Raw genomic sequence first — 20,546 nt, 5'->3', positions numbered from 1 at the left:
ACCCTTCTCGATATCTCTTGCCGCTTTTGGTCTGATACCTGTTAACGACAGATGGACATAGCCGTTCTATTAGACTTCCGATACTTATGCATAGAATAGTTTGGAAGTTTAATAAACCCAGGTAGAAGAAATATTATTCATTACATCTATTTTCGTGCAGATTAAGAATACGGGAATTTCAAGAATTATTTCACGTATGTTATTATGCCTTAAAGAATAACGGAGACTGCGGTGACTCAGTGGTAGAGTGTTCATACCTGGTGTGTGGGGTCCCCGGTTTTATCCCAGATCGCACCAAGTGGGCTTTGTGGTGGATGAACACAATGTGCGTGCGTTTTGTCGGGATTCTCCCGTTTCCTTCCACTTTCTTCATTCCACCATTTCATTCATTCTTATCACCATCGTCTCCTTTAGCCTAGCCGACATAAGCGTGGGACGTAAAGCTCTAAGATTTCATTACATTTCTAAATAATAACCTAACGCATTCTAGGGTTTCTATTCTTGGCTAATGCTCAAATAACAGCGCACAGATAGATGATATGCTTGCAGATTGATATGCCATAAAATCGATTATTCATGCAAAAAATGCACCAACACCTGCTAGGTAGTCACTACAAGCAAGAATTATATCTATTTCGATCAGACAGTGTTCTCCATGAGACGAGGCGAGACAAGAAATAATGTTTTCTCGTCTCGTCTCTATTCTCGAAGACTTCTTTCGCTCTTGTCTCGAAATTTTATTGTTCCGTTTTGATAATTTATGTATAAAAAACATGCCCTAATTTTTTCCTAAATTTCATCTGGAAGTTATCACAACCGTTCCGCATCACAATTGGTCCACGAATAGGGAGATATAACAACACTTAAACCATACTTATTATTGGAGTAAATTGTGTAATGACTTGCATATTTTAAATGTAGATAAATGCTCTTCATTTCTTTCATACCATCATTTTATCAATTTTGTAGCTATTTTACATATGAATTATGTAACACTAAAACAGTGTGAGAGATCAAGACTTAGGTGAATTAGTGTTGCCCACGGGACTCGAGAAATTTCTCGTCTCGAAAACGAGACGATAATTGTTGTTTCTTGTCTCATCTCGAACTTAGAAAGGTACTTCTCGTGTGGTTTTCGAGATTATACTTAAGACGAACGAAACATTTCTGGTCTCGTGGACAACACTACGTTCAGAATAGGATGAACTAGTGGACTTGTGCGTGGGTGCGTCTGTAGGGAGCAGGTGCGTTAGCAACGATGAGTATGCGCGTAAACTAGAAATTTATCCAATCATAGATATAAGTGTTACTATTTATTAAATTAGAGAGAATTTGATGACTCGTAGATGATTTGCCTAAGATTGGGGGTAAACTAGCCACCAATAGAATCCTGCTACACCAGCTGTATAAATAATTGTTATTTCTTTTCTATCCTTATGATCCTAATGAAACTTGGAAGCTATATTTTGCGTATTATGTTGTATTTAATGTAAGTTTAATTGCTACTCTCAGAGGACAAGATTGTCAAGTGATTAAGAGAAAGTAATCGGAAGAAGGGAAAAATTGGTGATTTTTCTTTTAAATCCCTGCGCTACTTCCCCCATGTGTAGTAGACTGGTAAGTGTATGTAAGCGTAGTCCTTTGTTATTCAAGTGAGGCAAAAGTAACATCAATAGTGCAAATAGAACCTGAGTTTTAGCTATTAAAGTGAGAACCAGTTATTATCTTTAAAAACCACTATTTACAGTCCATTTTCCAATATGGCGGCCAAACCCGTCACCGGGTATTTCAAGACTTTTAATATGTTGTCATATACACCTTCCCGAAGTATCTGCAAAATTTCAGCTTGTTATGATTTTTCTCTGGGTTAATGTATAAGAAAAATAATCGGAAGAAGTGAAATTTTGGTGATTTTTAGAAAGAAATCCCTCCGTTACTTCCCATATGTGCAGTAAATAGGTAAGTGTGAAGCATGGTATGCAAGCCTAATTCTTTGTTATTCAATTGAAATAAAAATAACATCGATAGTGCAAATACAACGTGAGTTATAGCTATTAAAGTGAGAACCAGTTATTACCTTTAAAAAACACGGTTTGGCTGCCATTTTCCAGTATGGCGTCCAAACCCATCACCGGATAATTCAGAACTTTTGGTATGTTGTTATATCTTTTCCAAGATATGTACAATTTTTGCGGATTTTTAAAAGAAAATCCCTCCGTTACTTTCCACATATGCGGTAAATTGGTAAGGGTGATGCATAGTCTGCAAGCCTAATCCTTTGTTATTCGAATGAAGTAAAAATAATATCAATAGTGCAGATAGAATGTGAGTTATAGCTATTAAAGTGAGAACCAGTTATCACTTTAAATATAAAATTTCAAAATTTCAGCATGTTATGAATTTTTTCGGGTTAATGTACACACATGTCCAAAATGATTGTCGCATATCTACAATTGTCTTCTTGTAAGAATATAATGTGATTATGATTTGCAGGGCACTTTAATGCTGATACTATGTGTATAATCGGGAAATGTATATTTGTGGTAAATTTCATAGGATAAGAATTATAAATATGAAAATTAGAATGAATGAAACAATATGTTGCTAAATGGACAAGAAAGTTTTATTTTTGTTTAATTGTTCTTATTTACTGTTCTTTAGATATGAAATTTGCCACATGCATGTCTTTGCCGATTATACAGATACTAACACTATAAGGAATACCAGGCGAATTCGTTAAAAATTATATTCCTACAACACATATTTCTAGACACGCGACAATAATTTTGGAGATGAATGTACAAATTGACTGGGCTATATACAGTGTGACCCAAAAGTAGGTATACAGTCCCGTACTGATCGGTCATGACATTTTATATCATTTATTTATTGTTATCCATACAGGTATTGACTTAGTTTCTTCCTTATTTGTTCTTAATTTATTTTCATTTATACCTTAAACTCAGAACAAACAAAAGCAAATAAATTCATTGTCTTAATAAATTTAAATGTCATACTTGATCGATGCAGTCTATTTACTTACACCCTATATATTTCCTCACTAACATCCAACTCTTAATAGAAAAATGGTGGAAACAGAATATTACATCGCATGCAGGTTATTCCACTTCACTAGACAGATATTCATTATCATCATCTTGCAGTTATATGTCATTAATTTTACTAATAAACACGATATCGTAACATTTGACCGTGACAACAGTCGTACCATGTTACGGAAAATTTTCTCTACAATCGGAAAGAGTAGCAACCCTATGGTTTCACTAGGAGTTATGTACTAAGTTAAATGGATGAAATGAAAGCTTTAAATTTTAAGTCCCACGATTATGCCAGCTAAGCTAAAGAAGACGGTGATGATGAGAAATGAAGAAAGTGGGAGGAAACGGAAGAAGCCCGAGACAACTCACACACACTCTGTCTGTCCACCACAAAGCTCACTTGGCGCGAGCTGGGATTGAACCAAGGACACCATGCACCAGAGGTGAACGATCTACCACTGAACCATCGCGGTCCCTGTTAAATGAAGTGCTACAGTAGTTTGCTGTAAATTCCTTTGCATATTGAAATTATATACTGTATTTATACATTAAGAAACATACGCAGGAGAAAAGTGTCGAGAACAGAGAAAGAGCCGAATTAAAGTGGGGCTGCAATAACATATTCCCTTGTTAAAAGTGTTTATTGGTGTGTGTGTGGTGGGGGATGGAGGTGAAGAGGGATGAGTCATTCTGTTGCAGATATACTGCCTTTTGCATTTCGACAAGATATGTTAGGTGACAATTTCGTGAGTTTTTCTCTTACTGATGCAAGCATATTTAAAAAAAAAAAAAACATTCAATGGAGAGGGCTCGAGCCGGGTAAGCTCCCCTAAATACGCCACTGATTTGTAGTAGCCAGGTTTGCCAAATAAAAATCGTCAAAATAAGGGATGGGTTGATGAGTTTCAATAAGTATTGCGGGAAGGGTTTTGATAAACATGATCTAGAGGTAAAAGATGATCCAGGCATCAAATATAAAGTGTAATCATTTTAGACTGAAAGAAACAAAAGCATGAACTAATGCAAAGAAAACAATTATAAGAAAAAATTGATAAATTTTACTTTTAAGACATTGGATTTAGGTTACTTAAACCTTAAAACAATCGTACTTCACATTTGACTTAATTGCACTCATAATCATTTTCAAGTTTAGATTTTTTCTTTAGGCTTCCGAAAAACTCAAAAGTCGAAGAGTTGACTGCTATTATTAAGTTCAACTTTCATCAACTGGGCAGAACTCCTACAGTATTTCTTGGTCAGTCCATTTCAAATTTATATGTGAGAAAATATTTTCCACAAATTAATTTGACGTGGAATGCTGAGGAAAAAGGAAACCAATTTAAATAAATTTGGCAACTCAGAGCTTCTCTGAAATGGCATTTGCCATTTACTACCCACACTCATGTCCTTTTCCGCCTCCAAGATATCAATACAGTCTTTTACTGAAGAAACTCCATATACTGTAAGTCGTTTAACGATACCTTGTCTTCAAGTTTCAACTGTTCAACAACAGCCTACTAGCGCGACTGCAACAGCTGTTTTGTCGGCTGGACAGGCGAGCGACCCGACGACTCGTGACCGAAGAGGGACGTGGGCTCCGAGCAGCTAGACGACTCATTAAAATGTGCGGGCTTTAACGTCGTTATGTCAGGCAAATTTGTCATTTGGACAAACTACAGGACTTTTGCCGTCCCGTATCGAAGCTCTCCGGGACGCGGAACAAAATCATAAAATAAGGGACTGTCCCTTGAAATCCGGGACATTTAGGAACCCTGGTAGTGCCTAATAGACATGAGACACGAATAGAGCCTAACCTTTTCTAAGACAGTATCACTTAGGGATGTGCGATACTTCGATATATCGATCGGTCGATCGATATTTTGTAAATATCGAAATTTCGATATTTTGTAAATATCAAAATCGATATGTCGATACTTCGATATTTTCGATATTTCGATACTTCGATATTTTTCGATATTTCGATATTTTTCGATACTTCGATATTTCGATATTCTTCGATATTTCGATACTTCAATATTTTTCAATACTTGAATATTTCGATATTTTTCTATATTTCGATACTTCGATACCATTCGATATTTTGATAATGGAGATGGTCCCCATAATTACTAGAAAACATGTTTTAATTACAAAAAATAAATATAAAAATGTTGCGTGCAGTTTGCCCGTAAATAGATGGCTGAGCGCCGCAGATCAATAACTGATATCAAGGCATATTTTGAGTTCTATACTGAAATGGCTGTAACATATTCTGTGTGCCAAACATGATCAAAGCCCAAACAATATAGTCAACATGATCGAGAATCGAGAAAATGTGGCGATCAATAAGGGCGCATATAATCTGCAAGCCTTATCCTTAGTTTTCTCGAAACTTCCTTGATGTTAGTCAGTCATCTGTGGCGCTGAGCCGTTCAAACACCTGCGTGCAGTTAGTCCCCCCTCATGCTAAATTTAAAATTATATTTATGTCAATCGTTTGATCATCGTTTGATCAGGTATGATCAACAATTTTTAACGTTTGATCAGCTTTACTAACAGAAATATAAGCGATATTTAGTAGGGGGGCTAACTACACGCTAGCCCCCCCTTCACGTCAGATTCGAAATTTTTTGATGTCAATCGTTTGATCATCGTTTGATCAGGTTTGATCAACAATTTTCAACGTTTGATCAACTTTAATAACAGAGATATAAGGGTTCCAAAATAGGGGGCCAGCCCCCCCTTCACCTCCGATTCGACTTTTTCTTATGTCAATCGTTTGATCATCGTTTGATCAGGTATGATCAACAATTTTTAACGTTTGATCAGCTTTACTAACAGAAATATAAGCGATATTTAGTAGGGGGGGCTAACTACACGCTAGCCCCCCCTCACGTCAGATTCGAAATTTTTTTATGTCAATCGTTTGATCATCGTTTGACCAGGTTTGATCAACAATTTTCAACGTTTGATCAACTTTAATAACAGAGATATAAGGGTTCCAAAATGGGGGGCCAGCCCCCCCTTCACCTCCGATTCGACTTTTTCTTATGTCAATCGTTTGATCATCGTTTGATCAGGTATGATCAACAATTTTTAACGTTTGATCAGCTTTACTAACAGAAATATAAGCGATATTTAGTAGGGGGGGCTAACTACACGCTAGCCCCCCCTCACGTCAGATTCGAAATTTTTTTATGTCAATCGTTTGATCATCGTTTGATCAGGTTTGATCAACAATTTTCAACGTTTGATCAACTTTAGTAACAGAGATATAAGGGTTCCAAAATGGGGGGCCAGCCCCCCCTTCACCTCCGATTCGACTTTTTCTTATGTCAATCGTTTGATCATCGTTTGATCAGGTATGATCAACAATTTTTAACGTTTGATCAGCTTTACTAACAGAAATATAAGCGATATTTAGTAGGGGGGGCTAACTACACGCTAGCCCCCCTCACGTCAGATTCGAAATTTTTTGATGTCAATCGTTTGATCATCGTTTGATCAGGTTTGATCAACAATTTTCAACGTTTGATCAACTTTAGTAACAGATATATAAGGGTTCCAAAATGGGGGGCCAGCCCCCCCTTCACCTCCGATTCGACTTTTTCTTATGTCAATCGTTTGATCATCGTTTGATCAGATTTGATCAACAATTTTCAACGTTTGATCAACTTTAGTAACAGAGATATAAGGGTTCCAAAATGGGGGGCCAGCCCCCCTTCACCTCCGATTCGACTTTTTCTTATGTCGATCGTTTGATCATCGTTTGATCAGGTATGATCAACAATTTTTAACGGTTGATCAGCTTTACTAACAGAAATATAAGCGATATTTAGTAGGGGGGGCTAACTACACGCTAGCCCCCCCTCACGTCAGATTCGAAATTTTTTGATGTCAATCGTTTGATCATCGTTTGATCAGGTTTGATCAACAATTTTCAACGTTTGATCAACTTTAATAACAGAGATATAAGGGTTCCAAAATGGGGGCCAGCCCCCCCTTCACCTACGATTCGACTTTTTCTTATGTCAATCGTTTGATCATCGTTTGATCAGGTATGATCAACAATTTTTAACGTTTGATCAGCTTTACTAACAGAAATATAAGCGATATTTAGTAGGGGGGGCTAACTACACGCTAGCCCCCCTCACGTCAGATTCGAAATTTTTTGATGTCAATCGTTTGATCATCGTTTGATCAGGTTTGATCAACAATTTTCAACGTTTGATCAATTTTAATAACAGAGATATAAGGGTTCCAAAATGGGGGGCCAGCCCCCCCTTCACCTCCGATTCGACTTTTTCTTATGTCAATCGTTTGATCACCGTTTGATCAGGTATGATCAACAATTTTTAACGTTTGATCAGCTTTAATAACAGAAATATAAGCAATATTTATTAGGGGGAAATCGGCAAATCACGCATTAAACATGTTCATAATTTTGTACACATTTTGTACATCTTTTAAAAACATTTGTACACCCATGTGTTTCCACAAATTTGCGATCAAAATTCCGCACTCCAACTTGACGTTCGAGTGCGGAATCACCAGATTCGAGATTTAGGTAGCTAAAAATAATATGCGAATTTCGTACAATTTTGTACACCTTTAAAATAATTTTGTACACTTCTGTGTTTCGAGAAAATTACCGTCAGGGTTTCTAACTCAACGATCACGTTGGAGTACGGAGTGCTCATATGAAAGACTTAAGTAGACAAAAATAATCTACGAATTTTGTATACTTTTTTGCACCTTTTAAAAAAATTGTATACCCCTGTATTTCGAAGAAAATGTCCTTAAAGTTGTGGTTTCTGTGATAGTGTTCCAGATTCAATTACAATGTTAAAGCATTCATCGACTCACGCGGAATTATTGCATTCTACAAGTGTAAATTTGTATTTATTATTATTATTTTAATGAAGATAAAAGAAAACCGGTTCTACTGTAGATGTTTATATTTCTGACACACTGCTGATCTTTGTTTCATCCACCTGGGTCAAAGTGACTAGCATAAAAAGGGTGTGAGGAACCCCCTGCTTGGGTGCCATGATAGTGAGAACGGCTTGCATTGTTTTTTATCTCTTCCAGGGGTGTAGCCACGGGGGGCTCCCAACGGGGCCAGCCCCCCAAATGACTTCCTTGCCCCCCAAACGACAGCTTTAATGCTTATATATAAATAATAATTTTCTGTTTCTCTTCATCAGATTTCCTTCAAACTTGGCACTTATATATAAGACCGAAAATAAATCGACACGTATTTTTTGTTTCTTTCGGGAAATAGGTTGAAGGGGGCAAAGGGCCCCATTTCAAAAAAGGGTTCCCCTGATTAAAAGGACCACTTTAAAGAAACTAAACTCTGCCCATGCAAAGATGACTTCAAAGTAGGGAATACCGGTATTGTCGTTTTTGCGAGAAAAGGGTTATAGGGCCAATGCCCAATTCGAAATGACAAAGGACCCCGCACAATCCTTACGAAAATCGGATTTTCGTGGAACTGCTTGAAACCGTGATATGTTGTAGATATGATATTTCTGAGAAAAAGTCTCAATGGACACAACCACAAATCACTGACCCTTTGGCCACTACAGGGCCACTTTTTTTAAAACAGCCTATGATAACGACATTCTGGATTTCGGTAAAAATGACTAAAACCGTGATATGCTGTAGATATTGTGATCCTGAGAATAAGTCTTAACGAATATAACCACAAATCACTGATCGTTTGACCACTGCAGGGCCATGTTTTTAAAAGCAGCCGAATATCCTGATATTGTGGATTTCGACCAAAATGACTGAAACTCTGATATGTTGTAAATGTTGTGATCCAGAGAAAATGTCTCAATAAGCACAGTCAGCAATAACTGACCGTTTGGCCACTACAGGACCACTTTTTTGAAAACAGCAGAAGGTAACGTTATTCTGGATTTCGGTGGAATTGCTTGAAACCTTGATATGTTGTAGATATTGTGATCCAGAGAAAAGTCTCAACGTGCGCACCCACCAAACAATCACGATGATGAGATCTTCAACATATCTTAGTCTTACTCAATCTTACTGAAATCCAGAACATCGTTGTACTCAGCTGTTTTCAAGAAAGTAGCCCTGTAGTGAACAAACGATTAGTGATTTGTGGTTGTGTCCATTGAGACTTTTTCTCAGGATGACAATATCTACAACATATCACGGTTTCTGTCATTTTGACCGAAATCCAGAACATCACTATTTTCGGCTCGGCTGCTTTCAAAAAAGTGTCCTCGTAGTGGTCAAACGGTCAGTGATTAGTGGTTGTGTCCATTAAAACCTTTTCTCAGGATCACAATATCTATAACATAACACAGTTTTAGTCATTTTCACCGAAATCCACAATATCAATATTTTCGGTTGCTTTCAAAACAGTGGTCTCGTAGGAGCCAAATGGTCAGTGAGTGGTAGTTGTGCCCGTGAAGACTTTTCCTCAGGGTCATAATATCTACAACATATCACGGTTACAAGCAATTCCACCTAAATTCAGAATACCGTTACCTTCTTTTTCCAAAAAGGCGACCCTGTAGCAACCAGTCAGTTATTGGTGGTTGTGCTTCTTGGCTTGTTGAGACTTTTTCTCAGGATCACAACATCTAGAACATATCACAGTTTCAGTCATTTTCATCGAAATCCACAATATCACTATCTTCGGCTGCTTTCAAAAAAGTGACCCTGAGTGGCCAAACGATCAATGATTGGTGGTTATGCCCATTAAGATTTTTCTCAGGATCACAATATCCACAACACATCACGGCTTTAGTCACTTTACCAAAATTCAGAATGTGGTTATATTCGGCTGTTTTGAAAAAAGTGGCCCTGTAGTGGCCAAACAGTCAGTGATTTGTGGTTGTGCCTATTGAGACGTTTTCTTAGGAATATAACATCTAGAACATATCACGGTTTCAAGCAATTCCACGGAAATCTAAATTCCTAAGGGTTGTGTCCTTTATCATTTCGAAGGGGGCCATTGAACTCTATAACTCTATTCTCGCAAAAACGACAAAACACGTATTTCCTATTTTTAAGTCATCTTTCCATCGGCAGAGTTTCCTTCCTTTAATGTGGCCCTTTTAACCAAGGAGTCCCTTTTTGAAAAGGGGCCCTTTGGCCTCCTTAACTTATTTCCCGAAAGACACAAAAAAAGTGTCTATTTATTTTCGGTCTAGTATGTGCCAAGTTTGAAGAAAATCCGATGGCGAGAAAACCTTGTGAAGCTATCTCCTTTACACTCTCACTTTTTGCCCCGAAGTCTTCAATTTACTGCGATTCATATTTGACAGTTTGAAGTCAAATGTTTTAACAAGGTACTTCAAATACTACCATTAAACAACGGTACTAAACTAATTAGAAACGATATTATATATTTTTATATGTAACTAATGTTTTTAAATTTTTTTTATCAGATGGAAAATTTAGTGGAAAATAACGTTTTTTTTTCAGTTTTTCAGTTCGGATTTCATTCGCTCTTTTTAATGCTACTTGATGTGTAACAGGATATATAGCTGTTAATAAAATAATTATGTTTTTTAGTGACGAATAATAAATAAATATTTTTGTCAGGAAATCTTAAAGAAATTAAGTGCAATTCCAAAGATCAGTCTTATGTATAAAGGTAGCCAAGAATGTTCTGTCCCTTTTTGTGGAGGTATGTGATCCATTGGCCCTCACACCGTGAGTTGAATGCGAATGGAGATAAGGCGAAGGTCAGTTGTTGGTGTGGGTATATCCAACATACTACCTGGTTGTGACAGTTCAGTTATTCCGTGAACTTGTGTAAGGACAGAGGGAATATGGGACCTCCACACAATCATAAGGGCGTGTATGCTGTACGAGTTCAAACTGGGGTCAAATGACGCTGCAGTGAAGTAGAAGATATGCCAGGTCTTTTGTGAGGGTGTCGTGAGTACGCGGATAGTGCAGTGGTAGTTTAACAAGTTTAAGGACGGTGACGAAACACTCGAAGACGCATCACATGCTGGAAGACCAACACATGTACAAAATGAAGATCTCCAAACAGCAATTTAGGCTAACAGTGCCAGACGTGTGAGGAACTGGGACTACAATTCTATATAATTGAAGAAATCATTCGGCAGCACCTCCATCAACTGTGGAAACACTACAAGTTGGGTCGATGGATCCCACATGATTAAACTCCGGGCCAGAAGGCAACGCGAACAGACACCTGTGTTTCTTTGTCGTCTCGTCTGAGGAAGGAGCCATTTCTGAACAGGGTGTTGACATGTGATGATAAGTGGGACCTGTACGAAACTCCACGGTGCCGCCATCATTAGTTAGCATCCATGAACCAGTTTCAAAACAGTCGAAAGAAGCACTGCACCAGAAGAAAGTTCTCGTGTGTGTTGGGTGGAGTGCTCGCTGCATCGTGCATCTTAAACTGCTACCAGTTGGTCAGAGCATCAATGCAACTGTGTACTGTCAGCAGTTGAGCCGTGTCCAAGGAAAACTCAAAGATGTGGAGCCAGCAGTTCTGAATCACAAGGGGGCCCTCCTGTTACAGGATAACGCTAAGCCCCACGTGGCAAGGATGACCCGGGACACCATTCTACGCTTTGAATGGGAAACACTATTGCATCGGCTATACTCCCTGGACATTGCACCGTACGATTATCACCTGTTGCATCCCTTGGACAGTCACCTTAGAGGATGCCAGTTCAAATCCCTAGTAGAGATACAAAATTCACTTGATATCTTCTTAGCTTCACGCTCCACGAAGTTCTACCGCGATGGAATCCATGGTCTCCCAGAACGTTGGCAGAAGATCGTCGATGCTAATGGGGACTACCTTTAATTTTCCAGGTAGTCTTAGCCAGAGGTAATACATCGATGTTCGAAGGTGTTGGGTGAAAAAGCGATATAACTTTCTTGGTAACCTTTATAGATAGGTTGTGTGTCCAAGGGCTTAAATTCAAATAGTTATACACAAAGGTATAATGTTTGGTCCGGTTCAGTAGTTCTTGATGAAACATAATAAAAACTACCTGGAACATAATTTATGGAGAAAAAGCAATAATAATAATAATAATAATAATAATAATAATAATAATAATAATAATAATAATAATAATAAGCTAAATACCTGTGTTTTTACTTTTCCGGAAGGAAACAAAAATTTTCCGATTTTTCAGGTCTCAAAAAACACTAACTTCAACACATGTTTTTTTTTGTTTGTTTGTTTTATACATTGTAGCTGGCCCCTCTTCAAAAACGAAGGGCCCCTCCTACTTAAACCTGCTGGCTACACCCCTGATCTCTTCAAAAAAGTTACCTTACTTTTGCCTTCGAAAAATGTTAATCATATATACAGGTATTTTAAAAATAGCTTACACGGGAACCTGCGGCTGCTTTGTACGTCATGGCGGTCACTGGTGTCCTTATCAAAGAAAATGCCGTCGGACGAACACCGTTACAAATAAATAACAATTAAATATATTTTAGTTCTTCCCAAGTAAGCTAAACAATGTCCTAGGTAGAGGAGAAAGTAAAATTGATAGCGGTGGCGGCTCGTAAGTGAAAGATATGATGGTTTGCACTTGCCACACTTAACATAGTGTATGAATTATAATACACTATATACCTATATATACTGGTAGAAGTACTCGGCTTAGCACGAGAAGAATAATGTTTATGTAAAATCTTTAAAAGTACAAAATGCATAAAAATCCTCTGAATAACGCCTTCGGCATTGCTTTTGTATTACAGTAGTGCAATTTGATATAAATTACATACATCAATATGAAAGTTAAGTTTTGAAATAAAATAGCAAAGATAATAACATGTATTTTCGTTAACATATAATTTCCAATGTTTGTAGAAACTTGCAAACATAATTATTAACAGATACTAAGAAAGGTGTAAGTTTCATCAAGGTGAGGGCACCGAAGGGGGGGGGGGGAGCAAGCGACGTCGAAATATTTGTCGCCTAAGGTCTCGAAATGTCTACGTCCTTGGACACACAAGTATCTAAACGTTTAAAGTTTGTTAGCAGTCCAAACAAGGAAATTATACAGAAATAAGTAAGAAGTAAGCAAGAGTAGATGTACAGTCAGAAACAATATTAAGTAGGCTATAGGTTGGACCTATTGTTTCTTATACCTCTACCTTTACTTATTATTGTTTCCGACTGTACACGAAAGAGCACAATACGGTACTTACCGTAAATTGATGCATGAAGATGCTTCAGCTGTTATTTGATGTTGCTGATTCAGGAGTTTCTTCACTACTCCATGGTCCAAGAGAGTTTAAAAAAAAAAAAAAAAAAACTTTTCATGTTAGTTTTACATACCTATCTTGACTCCCTTTGTCTCATTATTGTGAAACAACGAACAACGCGCTATTTGAATCACTTGAAACGAAAAGAAGAGAATTTATACTCCCCATCTTTCTGCACTCATTTTCCTTCAGGGAAGAGATTTTTATTGGTCCATCATCTTAGCATACAGAATTACGATTTACTTTAATTTTCTGCATAGGTAGATACATTGGCAAAACTCCGGGGGGATGAGTCCCCTCCAATCTTAGAACTGAGGCGGACTGTTCCCCCAATAATTCGATTTGAAATGTGTTTTGGGGAAAATATGATTATTTGTATCCGATTACCACAAAGGAAAGTGAGAAGAAATTTAAGTCCTCTCAGAATAGCCTCAAATCTGTCCCTGCAGGTCTCCCAATGTTGAAGACAATTAGCGATGCGCACGAGACGAGTCGAGACAGGAATTTCCTGACAAAATTCGAGTAAAGACACGGCTCTTCCAATAGAAAAATATACGTTTTTCGAGTCGAGACATCACTTTGACAGAACATTTTCGAGACGAGACAGCCACAAATCTTGTCTCGCACGCATCCCTAAAGACAATTCTAGTTTTCTGATACTCCACAGCATTGTTTTTCAACTTCATAAATATTTTAAACATCTTAAAAAAATTGCTAACGGTCTTATCCGTCACTCCCCCCCCCCTATGTTGAATACAGATTTGCGTCGCTGGGTAAATAACCGAATGTTTCCCCTGGTAGGTGGCAATTTATCATTGTTTCTTTCTCAAACTTATCTCACTTTTATAGCTCTGTTAGTAAAGTTGATCAAACGTTAAAAATTGTTGATCATACCTGATCAAACGATGATCAAACGATTGACATAAGAAAAAGTCGAATCGGAGGTGAAGGGGGGCTGGCCCCCATTTTGGAACCCTTATATCTGTTACTAAAGTTGATCAAATGTTGAAAATTGTTGATCAAACCTGATCAAACGATGATCAAACGATTGACATCAAAAAATTTCGAATCTGACGTGAAGGGGGGGCTAGCGTGTAGTTAGCCCCCCCTACTAAATATCGCTTATATTTCTGTTAGTAAAGCTAATCAAACGTTAAAAATTGTTGATCATACCTGATCAAACAATGATCAAACGATTGACATAAGAAAAAGTCGAATCGGAGGTGAAGGGGGGGCTGGCCCCCCATTTTGGAACCCTTATATCTTTGTTACTAAAGTTGATCAAACGTTGAAAATTGTTGATCAAACCTGATCAAACGATGATCAAACGATTGACATAAGAAAAAGTCGAATCGGAGGTGAAGGGGGGGCTGGCCCCCCATTTTGGAACCCTTATATCTCTGTTACTAAAGTTGATCAAACGTTGAAAATTGTTGATCAAACCTGATCAAACGATGATCAAACGATTGACATAAGAAAAAGTCGAATCGGAGGTGAAGGGGGGGGGGGGGCTGGCCCCCCATTTTGGAACCCTTATATCTCTGTTACTAAAGTTGATCAAATGTTGAAAATTGTTGATCAAACCTGATCAAACGATGATCAAACGATTGACATAAGAAAAAGTCGAATCGGAGGTGAAGGGGGGGCTGGCCCCCCATTTTGGAACCCTTATATCTCTGTTACTAAAGTTGATCAAACGTTGAAAATTGTTGATCATACCTGATCAAACGATGATCAAACGATTGACATAAGAAAAAGTCGAATCGGAGGTGAAGGGGGGCTGGCCCCCCATTTTGGAACCCTTATATCTCTGTTATTAAAGTTGATCAAACGTTGAAAATTGTTGATCAAACCTGATCAAACGATGATCAAACGATTGACATCAAAAAATTTCGAATCTGACGTGAAGGGGGGGGGCTAGCGTGTAGTTAGCCCCCCCTACTAAATATCGCTTATATTTCTGTTAGTAAAGCTAATCAAACGTTAAAAATTGTTGATCATACCTGATCAAACAATGATCAAACGATTGACATAAGAAAAAGTCGAATCGGAGGTGAAGGGGGGGCTGGCCCCCCATTTTGGAACCCTTATATCTTTGTTACTAAAGTTGATCAAACGTTGAAAATTGTTGATCAAACCTGATCAAACGATGATCAAACGATTGACATAAGAAAAAGTCGAATCGGAGGTGAAGGGGGGGCTGGCCCCCCATTTTGGAACCCTTATATCTCTGTTACTAAAGTTGATCAAATGTTGAAAATTGTTGATCAAACCTGATCAAACGATGATCAAACGATTGACATAAGAAAAAGTCGAATCGGAGGTGAAGGGGGGGCTGGCCCCCCATTTTGGAACCCTTATATCTCTGTTACTAAAGTTGATCAAATGTTGAAAATTGTTGATCAAACCTGATCAAACGATGATCAAACGATTGACATAAGAAATAGTCGAATCGGAGGTGAAGGGGGGGCTGGCCCCCCATTTTGGAACCCTTATATCTCTGTTACTAAAGTTGATCAAACGTTGAAAATTGTTGATCAAACCTGATCAAACGATGATCAAACGATTGACATAAGAAAAAGTCGAATCGGAGGTGAAGGGGGGGCTGGCCCCCCATTTTGGAACCCTTATATCTCTGTTACTAAAGTTGATCAAACGTTGAAAATTGTTGATCAAACCTGATCAAACGATGATCAAACGATTGACATAAAAAAATTTCGAATCTGACGTGAGGGGGGGCTAGCGTGTAGTTAGCCCCCCCTACTAAATATCGCTTATATTTCTGTTAGTAAAGCTGATCAAACGTTAAAAATTGTTGATCATACCTGATCAAACGATGATCAAACGATTGACATAAGAAAAAGTCGAATCGGAGGTGAAGGGGGGGCTGGCCCCCCATTTTGGAACCCTTATATCTCTGTTACTAAAGTTGATCAAACGTTGAAAATTGTTGATCAAACCTGATCAAACGATGATCAAACGATTGACATAAAAAAATTTCGAATCTGACGTGAGGGGGGGCTAGCGTGTAGTTAGCCCCCCCTACTAAATATCGCTTATATTTCTGTTAGTAAAGCTGATCAAACGTTAAAAATTGTTGATCATACCTGATCAAACGATGATCAAACGATTGACATAAGAAAAAGTCGAATCGGAGGTGAAGGGGGGGCTGGCCCCCCATTTTGGAACCCTTATATCTCTGTTACTAAAGTTGATCAAACGTTGAAAATTGTTGATCAAACCTGATCAAACGATGATCAAACGATTGACATCAAAAAATTTCGAATCTGACGTGAGGGGGGGCTAGCGTGTAGTTAGCCCCCCCTACTAAATATCGCTTATATTTCTGTTAGTAAAGCTGATCAAACGTTAAAAATTGTTGATCATACCTGATCAAACGATGATCAAACGATTGACATAAGAAAAACTCGAATCGGAGGTGAAGGGGGGGCTGGCCCCCCATTTTGGAACCCTTATATCTCTGTTACTAAAGTTGATCAAACGTTGAAAATTGTTGATCAAACCTGATCAAACGATGATCAAACGATTGACATCAAAAAATTTCGAATCTGACGTGAAGGGGGGCTAGCGTGTAGTTAGCCCCCCCTACTAAATATCGCTTATATTTCTGTTACTAAAGCTGATCAAACGTTAAAAATTGTTGATCATACCTGATCAAACGATGATCAAACGATTGACATAAAAATAATTTTAAATTTAGCATGAGGGGGGGCTAACTGCACGCAGGTGTTCAAACACGACATTGTGTAACAGGAAAAGAGCTGAATAATGAGTACCTGCTGTGTTTATAAACTCTGGTATAATTGGATAGAATAGATATATTTATACAATATTCCAGATATATTTATACAATTTCTACATACTACTCCTCTTATGTTGTCGGAAACGCAAAAATTAAGTGAACCAAGGGTGCCCACAGAGGGGGGCTATGACGCAAACTGCGTCATTGAAATATTTGGGGGGTAAAAATCTATATGAATATGTTTGAAGGGGTGTAAAAATTAATCAAAAAGTAGATTTTTTCATGGAAGAACACCTACGGATAGACAATTGGGGGGTGCGTCATGGACATAAGGGGGGGTGGGCACCACTGCGTGAACTACAACTAAACTTGTACACAAACTTTTATAGTATACATACTACGAATCTTTGTTTCTTATAATTGAGTATAACTGGTGAACAGGAAACTTATTGAAGTGAATATACAAGAGAAAATGAGATTTTCGTAAAAATAATTCTCACCATCGTGATAGTAATAAGAATTTAAGTAAATGCTCAAAACTTGCACTAAGTAGGAATTAAGATAAACTTTCTCTTCCTTACACAAATCTCATTAAAAAACAATAATGTCATACCACCGGACTGGATAAGCGAAGTCTTACTTAAATGTTACAGTGCTATCTTTAAAAATTACACAGTACTCTTCTGAAATCTAACATGTTTTTGTAAACCTGACAATATTTCAATTCTTTTTTAAGAGTAGGTAATAAAACCTTACCAATTTTTAGTTTGTAAAGCATCATAAAATTATCATATTTGTCATATTCAAAATATGTTATGACGTGTTCACAACTTCAAAAAACAAATATTTTAATATTTATAAAAATGATAGCTACATTTTACTATATACCAAATAATTCAATCAGTTCTGCTTAAAGAAATTAGTGATATAATATAGACAAATAGACTTGCATGTCAGTATACCATTAGTACTGTGAGGTGGAAAATTTTCCGCTATATTTTTCCGGAAAATTTTCCGTTCTAAAAAATATCAGTAATCAAGTAACAATTCATCAGTAATCATAAAATTAGTTGAATTCATGTACAGAAATGTAAAAAAGTGGAAGTTCGTTTAAAGAATCTGAAAATTTTCATGGCTCAGATAATTTTCAGTACTATGTAGGAACAAGTGAAACAATTTTTCATCAATAGAAATATTTTCTGTCTTATATGGAAAAATTGAAGAACTTTTATTGTCACAAAATTTTCGTCATTTTGAAGCAAAGAGTAAAACAACTTTTTGTGAATCGGAAAGTTTTATTGCTCTGCAGAAATAAGTGAAAGGAATTTTCATAGATCGGAAAAATTTCATCACGATGTAGAAACAAGTGGAAAAACTTTTCATAAGCCGGACAATTTTGGATATTATGTATAGTGATGTTAAGTGGAAAGTTTTCCACTATATTTAACTGCGCATTCAGCTACGAAATTGAATTTCTGTAGAGGAACGTTAGTCAGCAACAAATTATAATTTTCCAATTAGCTTTCGGGAACCGGAAAAGTTTCCAATATTTCAAGTTGGGAAGTAAAATTTTACACAGTGTTTCTCTCTCTTTTTTCATCTGCGAGCTCCTTCGTTGCTAAGCGGTTAGCATACGCGCCTTTGGCTTCGATTCCCAGCAGGAGCTCATGTAGTTCGGTTCACGTTAATCAGTTGGTCCCGTCTTATATGGTCTCGCTGCTGAAAGGGACGTTAACTCAAAATCAACTCAATTCAACTCCTCTCTCTCTCTCTCTGTGTGTGTGTGTGTGTGTGTGTGTGTGTGTGTGCCAAGTGCAGAGAACATGACTTCGTAGAGTACAAATATCCCATTCTATTATTTAAAATTTCAATTTATTAAAAGTCATGAATGTTTTCCGATTCATAAAAACATACTCCACTTATTCATATATCGTTGTTTAGCCATAAAATTTATTGGTAATAAATATTGTCTTAAAAAGTTTCATGAAGTGAAAATCTAACGATTCTTCATTTCAAGAATGTTTCAAAAACTTGAATGCGTTCTTCCCTCAGAATCCACCTTTGATCTTACAATATTAGATTTCGTCAGTTTAATACGCATAAGACTGTTTTCTCATAGCTTTACTACTTTTATAGATTTACATTCTGCAACATTTATAAATAAGTAGATATAATAGAGAGAGAAAGAGAGAGAGAGAGAGAGAAACACTACGTAAATTTTTACTTCCCAACTTGAAATATTAGAAAATTTTTTGGTTCCCGAAATCTAAATAATTGGAAAATTATAATTTGTTGTTGTCTAATTCTCCTCTACAGGAATCGTACAGATCTCAATGTGCAGTTAAATATAGTGGAAAATTTCCCACCTAACATCACTATACATAATAGCCAAAACTGTCCGGATTATGAAAAGTGTTTTCACTTGTTTCTACATCGTGATGAAAACTTTTCCGATTCATGAAAATTCCTTACATTTGTTTCTATGGAGCAATAAAACTTTCCGATTCACAAAAAGTTGTTTTACTTTTTGCTTCAAAATGACGAAAATTTTCCGACTCATAAAAAATTCTTCAATTTTTGCATACAAGACACAAAATATTTCGATTTATGAAACATTATTTCACTTGTTCCTACATAGTACTGAAAATTGTCTGAGCCATGAAAATTTGCAGATTCTTTAAACGATCTTTCACTTTTGAACATTTCTATACATGATTTGAATCAATTTTATGAATACTGAGGAGCTGTTACTTGATCACTGATATTTGTTAAGAACGGAAAATTTTCCGGAAAAATATACAAGAAAATTTTTCACCTCACATCTGACGGTTTGCCTTATCTGACGGTTAAGAGATATCGAGACATTTTATTAGAACTGGCCCTGAAAGTGGCTGGAAAGCTTAGAAGCAAGCACTGTCATGCCCTACTTTCTAATACCCATAGCATTTTTTTATTCGATATTTTTCGATACTTCGATATTTTTCGATACTTCGATATTTCGATACTTCGATATTTTCGATACATCGATATTTCGATAATTCGATATTTTTCGATATTTCGACACTTCGATATTTTTCAATACTTCGATATTTCGATATTTTTCGATATTTCGATACTTCAATATTTTTCGATATTATCGACCGATATATTATCAAACCTTCGATATTTCGATATTCGATATATCGATCGACTTTCGATATTTGGTCGATATCGAAGTTCGATATTCAAAAACGGACTCGCTCGTCATTACATACGCTTTTCGCGTAATTACACACAAATACTGAAAAAAAAAGCCAATGTTTAGTTGCTTTCTGGCCCAGCCTTTTTTTTTGGGGGGGGGGAGAGGCTAACTTCTATTGAATATTTCGTTAGGTTAATTTAATGTAAGTTCGCCCTCTTGTATTGTTCCAGTACACATACTGTACGTGCCCATTTCTTATGTAAACATAAACCTGCCCTCATTTAAC

This window comes from Thermobia domestica, chromosome 1 (genome assembly GCF_964235325.1).
Source record: "Thermobia domestica chromosome 1, izTheDome1.hap1.1, whole genome shotgun sequence".
In the NCBI taxonomy this organism is placed as follows: Eukaryota; Metazoa; Arthropoda; class Insecta; order Zygentoma; family Lepismatidae; genus Thermobia; species Thermobia domestica.
This window is presented reverse-complemented; position numbering follows the sequence as displayed.